This window comes from Ixodes scapularis, unplaced genomic scaffold, assembly GCF_016920785.2.
Source record: "Ixodes scapularis isolate PalLabHiFi unplaced genomic scaffold, ASM1692078v2 PGA_scaffold9__187_contigs__length_104089568, whole genome shotgun sequence".
In the NCBI taxonomy this organism is placed as follows: Eukaryota; Metazoa; Arthropoda; class Arachnida; order Ixodida; family Ixodidae; genus Ixodes; species Ixodes scapularis.
The window spans coordinates 24,418,206-24,429,721 of NW_024609884.1; positions in this window are offsets into that span (position 1 = coordinate 24,418,206).

Below are 11,516 nucleotides of genomic sequence, written 5' to 3' on the forward strand. Positions count from 1 at the left end.
CCAAGGAACTTTGTCCTTCTCTCGCCAACAAAAAAGACCCGGATTTGTCGAAGGGGGCCTAAAGCAGACCAAGTGTGACCAGGAGCAGTGTGCGTTCCAAATGTTTAAGGAAAGTAACTCAGAGTTAACAAATTCAATATCACTAATTTCGCTCAGTCGCACGTCCCTCACCAGAACTCCTATACCACCACCTTTTGACCTTTCACGCGTGCAAAAGAAGCTTTTGTAACCAGACAGAAAATTTGTCGCACAAGTTATCATTGATCTTAACTCCTGTTAAAACTAAAACATCAAAAACTGTATGAGAATGTTTAACAAGTACCACGAACTGATCCCAGTATTTCCTTAAACTCCTAATATTTATGTGCAATAACGTCAAATATTGTAGAGGATTAATATACATAAAAATTCTTGAAATTACAATAAATCAGAGCATTTAAAAACCTTTCCTCCAAGACCGTACACCATCTTCTCAATGTCCTGTTCTACACAGGAAATTCGAACAACCGGAGAACCCACGCTTTTTTTTTGCAAAGATCCTGGCGTTTTTTGCCCAGACGAACTTGTACTGCATCTCTTTTCCCCGAGCTCTTGTTTTTCTAAACGGTTTCCTGCTTGTGCGAGTTAGGTTTTCGTTGAAGTACAGTCTGGGAGAATAAGCAGGCATAACTCTTAGTTTGCCCCGTGATGCCATCCAGATTTCCTTGATGGCTACAGAGGTGAACCTTACAATGACTGGGGGAGTTGAGATTGAATCGCGTCGGGTCGGCGGACGATGAGGAGTTGGTAAGTACATCCGAAGGTCAAAACCGTGGAATGTTTAGTGTGGAGGCCAGGTTACCAACCATATCACAGATGTTCTTGGATGGTCGGTATGCTAGTCCATGGATCTCCAAGTTGATCAAACGACTGTATTGCTCTGAGTCATTGAGCTCAGCCTGTAAACGACATATTTCTGACCTCTCTTCGCTATTTCTATTCTTGAACTCGTTGATTGGATTATCATTTATTGTTACCTTAGCAAACAAAAAATCGCATTGCGTTAAAAAAAAAAAAAAAAAAGAGGATTTTTACATTTTTCTCACAGTTACATTCAGGGTCTCCACGACCTTCTTTAGCGAGAGCAACTCGTCTACTTTCACTGAAAGCAGCAGCAGCATCAAACTGTCCACCCTTTCTGTCAAAGGTTGTAGAACGTCCAGCTTTGTGCTGATCGTTTTCACCTGGATATACAAGTTGTCATCACTCACTTCCAGATGTTACAACTGCACCGCCAGTGTTATTTATGTTTTTCTTGGCGCGACATCTAAGGCAAACCCATCAGTCTCTTTTTTGTGTTGCCCATGGTAATGAATGTAGCACCCGCAACTTCCGCGCATGTCGGTGCGAGATGGTACGCCTATTAAAATTCACTGAATAATAATAATAATAATTATAATTATAATAATAATAATAATAATGATGAATCCCAATAATCATTTAAAAAATCAGTGGCTTTGAGATAAAGTTTTCCGGCTGGTCGCCATCTACTGGGAAATCAGATAGCGTTTTTGTTGGTCTTCTTAAAACAAATTAACTCGCGATTACGCCTGAATTAATCTTGCTATTGAGGCGGCACAAAATTACGGCGTCTTGCAGTTGAAACACTGTTAATGACCGCGGATACCATCACGTAATGCCACAAAAAAAAAATGGCGGACGGGGTTGCCTATGCTGATGTGTGCTACCGCTACACATGCGCATAGGCAATCCCATGAGACGACCATTTCACGGAGGCCAATTCCGGAGAAGGCGCGGTGTAAGTGAGATTTGCATTGCACGTCACAAACCCCCAGGTGGTGGAAATGAATCCCCAGTCCTTCCCTGGAGTGTCCCAGATGCCCACAGTTCGTTTCCCACGTAAACTCTCAACATGTTTTTTTTTTTTCTTATAATGGTTTTTTGAAGCGTGCGTTTCTCTTGTTCACAGACGAAGTTGAGCAATTGTTTCTTCGATGTAGGGACGCTTGGATAACGAGCTGCTTAATTCCCCTTTCCGGGGAGGAGCAAGACGCTTCTTGTGGCTTCGAACACCGCGCAGCATCGTTGTGGAGTTCGTGATATCCGCGAAAAGGGCGCAAAAATAGCGTCGATATCCGCAGCATCGGAACGAATAGCCGCGAGACTTTATATTCTGGGCTGCCTTTCGGGCGTTTTCTTTCGCGTGTGTGTGTGTGTGTGCTTTTGTTTGCTCTTCGGTGGAAGGTCGAGCGATATCGGCCGGCGCGTGTTTGTTCGGCCCTCGGAACATCCTCGTGGGAGCTGTTGGAAGACAGGAGCTGCGCGACGGTGACAATCACTTTTTTTTCTGGAACTTTCCCGATGTCTTCTTTGTTCTTTCCGCGCGCATGCGAGCACGGTGGTCGTTGTAGTCTCTTTTCTTGTGCTTGATCGGTTGCTTTTGCATCGTTGTTTGACCAGTGGAGAAGGGCTCGCGGCCCCGAGGTCGGGCTCCTAGATCCGGCTTAACCTCGCTCCATCCGTCTTGTCTCCGTCTCCTGAGAGGTGGTCTTTTCGTCGCTTTCCTTTTTTAACATCTTCGTTCTCGGCTTCCTTTTTGCGTGCCTTCCATGAGCCGTTGGGACGGAAAGTGGCTGGACTCGTTCGCGCAGTCCGGTGGGGGAGTCCACAAGTCAGGCCACTCTCTTTAGTCTCGGTGGACGGCGGAATTATGTCTCCTGCTCGGAGGGTGGGGGGACGCGTCATTAAGAACGCTTCGAAACAGGGGTTCCTGCTCATTTTTTTGGCGCGGAAAATTTATTGACACCTGTCGTACTTATTTCTAGATATGGAGGTTAAATGGGAGAACTGACTATTCCTCTCTTCTCAGCATGTTCTTTCGTCATCTTATTGTAAGGTTAAGGGTAAGGTAAGGTAGATTCTTTGATTTTGTTTAAAAAGTTAATATATGTAAGTTTCTTTTCTTTTTTTTTTAAATTACACGCATTCAGGTACTGATATCTCCGTCTAAAACGATAACCATCAGAAAGAAACGCAGGATGGCGGCGGATTCACTCTACGTGATTGCTTTAGCCGGTGATAAAAACCACACAAAGACAACGAGCGCTGGGACACTCTTGGTGCTTCATGTTTGTGGCTCCATCGGACCTTATAGCCTGGGCTGCGGTCGAACTTGGAGTGAAACCGAGTATAGCTTTTCCGAGTGACTCCTGCTGTAGGAGCATGCGCGCCTGGAGACCGTCTTTTTCAAGTTTCCGGACACACTGATACCATTCGCTACAGTGGCATAGGGATCGGTGTACCTTTATCGTAGGAATATTCTGTGTTGCCCTTTCTGATCCAAGAAAGGACGTGGTCCCTGCCTCGTGCGTTCTTTATTGTTTCACTTTACCTCTCTTTTTCTCTCTCTTTCTCCACCCTCAGACAATGTTAAGTAATAAATGCTCTGTTTTTTTTTGTTTGTTTTTTTTGTTTTTGTTTTTTCGGATTTATTATTTAAAGGTGTATTGTTCTTCAGTGTACGGACGGGAAACGTTCGTTTTCTTTTGAATCTGAAGTTGAAAGCGCTTTTTCACACGGCACGACGGGAAATAGGACAACGTTTGAAGCTCGTTGAGCGGGGAATCAGCCATTTCTTCAGAGAAGTCTTAAATTGCTGCACATTAGGGCCTCAAATCTTTTGTTTCGAGAAAGTGTTCCCGCACCCCTTTCTTAAATGCACAACGAGGGTCCGTTTGCAAGTGTTACGTTAATTTGGCATTGAAGTGATCTGCAATTAAAAATAACCTTCTCGTTTGTATTGTGCATTCCGAATGACATTTTCGATCGAAACAAATTGGAAGTAAAAAAACGGGGAGAAGTATGCATACCCGAAAACGGGGAGAAGTATGCATACCCATTGTTCTCTAGAGATTAAGACATAAAGGGAGGTTTTCATTCATATATTTAGCTACGTGCTCATTGATTTCTAGAGGGAGTCTAATTGAAGAACCCATAATAAAGAATGCAATTCACAATTCTCCGAACAATCACGATGAACTCCGATGAGAAAATTGGGAATTCTCTGCAGTAAATGCTCTCCCTGTTTGGTGACATTCGGCTGTTCATCATTGGAGGCTTTCAAATGAACTTATTATGTTGACGAGGTCCACCAAGAACTTTAACTAAACGTGTACTGATTGTGAAATTTTATGGGGGAAAACGGTATTCTTGGGAATTATGTTTAAACTAAATTTCTAGTTTACTTAGGGTACACTTACGGTGCTCATACGTCTAGTATGCGTGTTTTAACGGTCTGAGTAGGTCGGGCAGAAGCGGCAGAGTTCCTGCGGACGGTACCAACCTAGTTAAAAAGTGACCAAGTTTCCTTTAGTTAAGTGATTATGTTTAGTCGGGGCGCACCGTGGCCTCCGTTTCCATTGCACCATGAAAACCTTAAACATCAACGTCGGGAATAAGCCTCCCAGGTTTCAAGCCTCGCGTTAGGTGCCGCTTTGCACTGCCGATCGACGCACGACGCCATCGGTCTGTCGCGGCCCAGGGAGGTGCTGCCAGAAAGGGCCATTTTAAGGGAACGCTTCGTCTTTGTCCCTCTGCATGGTTTCTGATCGATTCTTTGTGAAGAAGTCGGGAATGAAATCGAAGCTGGGGTAGCGGTAGCTTCCGATATATTTCCGATCACGTGCCGGAAAGATTCTGGCCGTCTCCCTTCTGCGGTTCCTTCTTCTTTCCGCGTACATCCCCTCTTCTCGGTGCTTTCGCTGCGCTCGCATCTTCTTTAACCTCGCTTCTCGCTCCATTGATGGTTCCTCTATATTTTGGCTCGGTCTTCCGGCGTACTTCGGTGCGCGCTTCTATGTGTCTGTTTGTGTTTCTGATGGATTTCTTAAAAAAAAAAGAAAAAAGGTTTATTTAAAAAAAAAAGAAAAAAAAGAGGGGGGGGGGGGGTAGGTAGGTAGGTGGCAGCCTGGCGCTGTTGCTATGGCGAATTGGAACGCTCAATCGGCTAAAGTGCCCAAGTTACCGTCAACATTTTCATTTTCTTTTTACTCTCCTGGGAGAGGTGTGTAATTGGATCGGCTGTACTTTTCTCTTGGGACGCTGTCTACATGGCTCGTAATGGTTACCTTGTGATCCGCTTTTTTGTGCTGGCTTCTCTGATTGCTCTGGGGTAACGACAGGAATGGGCGTGAACGATTCAGTCGTTGTATCAGAGGCCGGGACACCACCTGTTCGGGATTCTTTTTTTTTTTTTTGTATCTTTCTTTTTGAAGTATTGAGCTTGTGAGACGCGCGTGCGCTACGCGGTGTGGCTGCATCGCAGGCTTCCACAACTATTGTTGTTTCAGAGTCGCGAGCGTGGCTAGCGGCGATTAAAGGCAAACACTTCTGTTCCCTTAAACGGCCTACTAAAGGGCCTTCGGCAACCCTCAAAAACGGAATGTGTGTTTTCGTTCGAAGCGCCTTAATAGGGTGTCAAGGCAACATCCATTTTTCCCCTCCACAGTCGTGCAGTTTCTAAACAGGAGAGTGAATAGGTCAAGCAAAAACCAGTGGACAAACGCGGTGCTTGAAATTTTTTGAGGTCACGTGGTTGCTTCATTTTTCGCGACGGCGCGTTCGTGTTTCTTTTTTTTTTTTTTTTTTTTTTTTTTGAATGAACGAATGCCGGGTGTCTTAATGGGCGCAAAAAATGTTTTGAGGGTTCCTAGTGGCCTTTGAACTGCGTATACCTAGACTGAAGTGTTTTGGTGGTATTTCAGAGGTAGAATCTACGCATCAGCCATGAGAAATGGTCCACTATAAACGATGTCAGATTTTTTGCAAGCTCAGCGCGAAAGAACGATGCGTAGAGCAGTACGGAATATCCTCGGATCGCTAACTTTCCAGGCTTTCCCACCCACTAGATGGTACCAGTGTGCTCTCTCGTTGAAAGCGGACACAAGAGATCTAAACGCACTCGATCGCAGTCAAAACGCACATGTGCGAAGCTGCCTTTTAAGGCAGGTACTCGGCGGTTGCTAACCTGTTCGTGACTCGATGTTTACGAACTCGGTGCCAGCCATCGCTTCCTCAGCTTTCTTGTTGTTGGTGGAAAAGGTTTTCATCGTTTCCTTTTTCTGCGTGTGTGTGTTTATCTACTCGAGTTTATTGGTTTAACGCCGCCTCGAGTCAAGAAAAGAGCGAAAAAAAAGCGCGCCGTCTCTTGCACACAAAGTAGTGCGCGAAGGGGCTGGATGTGCGGGCCCCTTTCGGAAGAATCGCTACTTTTTCGAGGAAGCCGGGGCCCTGTCGCGCTCGAATTACTTGGCTGAAAGTGTTCGGCGTTGCGGGGAGTGGCTGGCTGCGACTTCGGCTCCAACAACCGCGCCGAAGCGACGCGCTGACGCGACGGGAGTGTGTTGTGCGGGACTCGGGAGGAATACTCGGCGGCTCTTTCGACACACAGTCGGCGAAGCACACGACGCCGAGACTTGATTCTCGACTTTGGACCGGCGCATCCGTGTCGATTCGTCGAGTATTTATATATGTAGATTCCCGCCGAGTATAACAGGGCCCCGTTTGGAGCACAAAAGGGGAATGGAAAGCATTTAAGATTAATTCCGCGGGATTTGCATATTGGAATGTTTTTTCTGGATTATTGTTTCTTCGCTTGCTTGAGCGCGTTGCGTATTACTGTGTTTCTTTTTGGTGTGTGTGTGTGTGTTTATGGTTGTTTTTCTGGTTTATTTTGTCTAATAGTTTAATCCTGCGCAGAAAACATGAATAAATCAAGAACAGAGTGAGTGAGTGATTGAGTGAGTGAGTGAGTGAGTGAGTGATTGAGTGAGTGAGTGAGTGAGAGCGTGAGAGTGTGAGTGAGTGAGTGAGTGAGTGAGTGAGTGAGTGAGTGAGTGAGTGAGTGAGTGGAGTGAGTGAGTGAGTGAGTGAGTGAGTGAGTGGGTGGGTGAGTGGGTGAGTGAGTGAGTGAGTGAGTGAGTGAGTGAATGAGTGAGTGGGTGAGTGGGTGAGTGAGTGAGTGAGTGAGTGAGTGAGTGAGTGAGTGAGTGAGTGAGTGAGTGAGTGAGTGAGTGAACTTTGAACTTTATTTCAGCAACATTATGCCGAGGACACCGGACAAAAAGCTAACAAGCTAGCTTGACTGGGTGAGTGAGTGTATATATATAGTGAGTGAGTGAGTGAGTGGGTGAGTGGGTGGGTGATTGGGTGAGTGTGAGTGAGTGAGTGAGTGAGTGAGTGAGTGAGTGAGTGAGTGAGTGAGTGAAATGACGAATGAATGAATGGATGGATGGATAGCAACGGCTGCACGCTTTATAACGGGCGATAGCTTGCGCCACCTAGCCTAAAAACCACACAAACCTGATTTCCCCTTTGCCCCTTTAAAGCCAATGCGTTTCTGTAACTATCACCTGCCCACGAGGGAATGAGGGAATGAAGTCTGCAGGAATTTCATCCGAAGCTTTCGTGTCAGTTTCGTCCATTTCGTGTTCGGACTCCTCATGTACAGGTATTTATAGATGTTACGCGCCCACCGCGTCTCCTCCATCTTTGTTAGTATTTGGTCAAAATTTATTTTCCTCACTGCCTCTCTGCTTTTAAACAAATGACTGGCCCATATTACCCTCAACTTCCTCGTGAACTTATGTGCTCCCAAAACTTCTTGGCTGTGTTCGTAATTCCTATCATTTTTGTTAATTTCCCTTGTCCGTTTCATTTCTTCTCTTCCAATTTTGTCCTGAATCGAAGCATATGCCGCTGATTTCTTTTTTTGGAAGTCCTTAATATTTTCTCTATTCCCTCCGCTGAAGCACTCCCCTTTTTTGCTCGTCTATGCTCCCTGGATGCCTCTTGTCTCCAATTTATGGCTGCTTGTGTGGCTACTGTTTTTTTCAATTATATATATATATATATATATATATATATATATATATATATATATATATATATATATATAGATTGTTCAGCTGGAGTGTCACTGACACCTATCTTGTCTCCTTGCTTCTGTGTTTCTTGTTCTAGTTCTGTCCTACCAAAATTAACATTTATTCGTTCATGGTCATTCCCTAAGCTTTTCATTCCTTCCTCGTCTGTTTCCATGCTACCCATTCTGTGGGACAATTTGTGAGACGTTATACAATATGCACGATGAGTGTTGTTCCTCTCCATCTTACTTTTACTTCACGTTTAGCATTCGTCCTGTCGCATCCGTGAAACCATCAGATTCCCCCTAGTGAACATTCATGTCTCCTATGATTAGTATTTCGTGGTATTTTTCAATTTCCCTGATATCTATTTTTATGCATCTTAAGTGCTCTGCGTTTTGCTCTCTCGAACCATTTCCTGTCCACAAGTATACACATTCCAAAAGTGACACATCCCCAATACTACCTTTCATCCACAAATGAACAACCCTCTATACTCTTGGTTGTCACTTCGCCTCGCAAATAGTGTTAAAAAAAGGGCGCTATTGGATTTATTTTTCTTTTATGGCTGCTTTGATCGTTCTTTAAACAGGCATGTCGAACCTTTTCGGTTGAACGTGCACTGTACCGCGGAATTCTCAGCGTCGCAAGTTTGTTACGGGCAAGCGACAGAGGTGGCGTCGATGGAGGAGACTGGAAAGGAATGAAGCGCGAGATGCAATCGCGCGAGTGATAGCTCGATCACGGAATGTCGTTGGCGACTATTTCACTTTCCCAGTTACGCCCTTCCCTATCGTGCGCGTCACGAGGGCGCAAAAGCAACACCGAATGTGTCAGCGTCACGACGAGACGGTGCCGGGAAGGACGAAAGGAGGCCGACTGCACCGCTCGCAAACGGCTTTCGGAGACCATTGTGTTGCGCAGTCGGCGGAGGGGCGTAAAGTGCGCACTCGGCCCTCGTTTCTGTTGGAGATTTTTCTCGCGCACATAAAGCTGAAACCCAGTTGGAGCGGCGACTGCGGAGTGTGCCGGCGCCAAGGCACGCGATGGGAAAATGGCTCTGCATTATGCAAATGCGTCGGCGGAGCGTGATTAAGAGTGAGGGGCAGAGGACGACTCGCTGTTTCGAGGACCGGGCCGTATGTCTGGTGTGCGATTTAATTTGAAAACTGCGGCGTTGTTTCGTTTTTTTTAGTTTTTAAATTTTATGATTTTTAATATTTTTATTATTTTTTTACAGAGAAACAAGCGTTTTGTCCGTCTGCTTCGTGGCGCTGCTTTCCGCGCGAAGCGCATGTGCGTGCATCTCGTACTCAGGCGCAATGGTGCGGCGTTTGCAGCGGTAACGACCGCTGGGGCTCGTGCTCAGCCTACTCGGTGCATAGCCAGGAAAATGGCTCGCATCCTCGGAGCCCGTGGCGCACGCTGGGGCGTTAGGCTTCCCAATACCAACACGGCAACCCCACAAAACAGAGCAAGGACATGCAGACATTCTGGAACAAAGTGAAAGGTGACCCCCAGGGACCTGCGCAGGCCGTCTGTAGAGGCCACCAGAAAGGGCTAGAGGGCTAATGTAAAAATGTTCACTTCAGGGGCCATTAAGATTCACTAGGCCCCAGGCTTGGGCACGAATTCAGTTTGAGCCCGCCCGTTCCAAAGCCACAAGATCATCATTATCATCGTCGTTGTCGTCGTCGTCGTCGTCGTCGTCGCCGTCGTCAGAGAAAATGCCTTCGCGTTGACGGCGCCCACGTGTCAATCGACTCGAACGAGCCATGTGACCTGGAATCGACAAAACGCCCGGAGGGGTGGGGTGTCCACCCCTACCCCTCTGCCCTCTGGGCGTTCTCTCTTTTTAACCTTCGTTGTTTTTTTTTTTTATATATATTTTTGTTTATTCTTCTCAGGTGAATGAAAAATATCAGTCATCCCGTCGTCTTTGTTCCGGCGTGCCGGTTTGACGCCTGAATGCCCCAGAGCCTAGTGATATTCTCTTGGCGAAAGAGAGGCGTATATCAAAAATATTTTTTTCCAATTATGTTTGCCTCTTTTCTTTTCCTTTTTCTTTTGTATCCCTTTTTCGCATTATATCGATAAACTGCGTAACTCTCGTAATGTAGTTTTTCAAAAAGCTAGGGATTGTGCGGTGGTATCTGGAAGTTGCTAAGTTTTTGCGCTGGTCACATAGAGAGGGCCTAAATATATTCATATGTGATATTTATTTCATTAAAAGACGCCCCAATATTCGTTAGATCGATCATGAACATCAGTACGAAACTTTACGCCAAATATCGCCAGCATGCATGGCTGTCTTTATGGCTGGTCGTGTCGTGACGTCACATCAGGCATGGTAACCTCAGAGTCGCGGGCGTTGACGTACTCCCGCTTTTGATCAACATGGTTGGTGGTGCGTACAAAGATCATCGTCGAAGAACTGAGCTTCTCTCAACACCGTAAATATAGTCGTTCTTAGATCGAAGTTATTTTACTGAGACAGCAGTCAAAAGCCGAGGTGGCTCTCTTCGCCTGATGTTACGTCAGAGCTTCCGCTGTTGCCAACGGAAACGCTGTCTGTCGGAGCTCCACGCTTGCAGTTCTGGCATATCTTTGCCGTGCAGAGCAGCATGGCTACCGTGAGCTTGCACTGTGACTTCGAGGCATGGTCCTAAGCGCGCGACGTACTGTGGCCACGGTAGCCCGCGGTAGCCGCGGTAACGCTCTGCTAAAGCTGCCTAATCGCGAGACACTTTGCATGGACGTTTTCATTTTTTTTTCCCTCACAATATGTATAACTGGGATTTCCACTTCGATTATATATCGTGCCTTCTAATCCTCAACGTGCGTTCTTTTTTATTCTTTGTAAAAGTGCAACGTCGTAGTCATAGGTCCCTGAGGACGTCTAGTTCATAAGTGGGAAGTGCGCTGTTTTTGTTACCTGACTTGCTTCGCTGGTCACGCGGAAACTCGAGCTTCAGCTGTTCTCATTTTGATTGTGTGTCCGATAACTCTGCGGAACAAATCGAATTATAGCCTTTTTCATAAAAATGGGATGAGCGAGAGGCACGACTGCGTGACAAAGCTTAGCCTTTTTTTTTTTTTTCTAGCAATATTGATTTGTTTTGACTTACGATTTTGAGCTAGTTTTTTGCAGCCGCGTATATGCTTAGTGTCCTTATGTACTACATATATTTTTGTACTTTACTCCGACATCAGTCTTGCATAGCATGTGGTGCTGTTTTAGTGAAATATTTAAACATATGGTGTATTCAATGAAATAGTGATCGAAGAAGGAAGTCGCCCAACCACTTTATTGGTGGAGATCTTTTTTTTTTTCTTTGACGAGGTTTTGTAATATCAGTGTAAAACAAGAATCGATCATGTGATAGAATGTAAAAGCAACATGAATTTGAAATGTGATATAGAATTCAAAAGCGATGTGCTTTGAACCTTGTAAGTTGATTCTACCTTGTGGTACAGGACGGAAACTTGCGTAACTTTTTTATCTTCCCAACGAACATCCCATTGCGTGCGAAGGTCTAGCTCTTGAATTCCTATAGTCGCATGCTTTCCTCTTCTCTCTCGCTGGATTTCCAG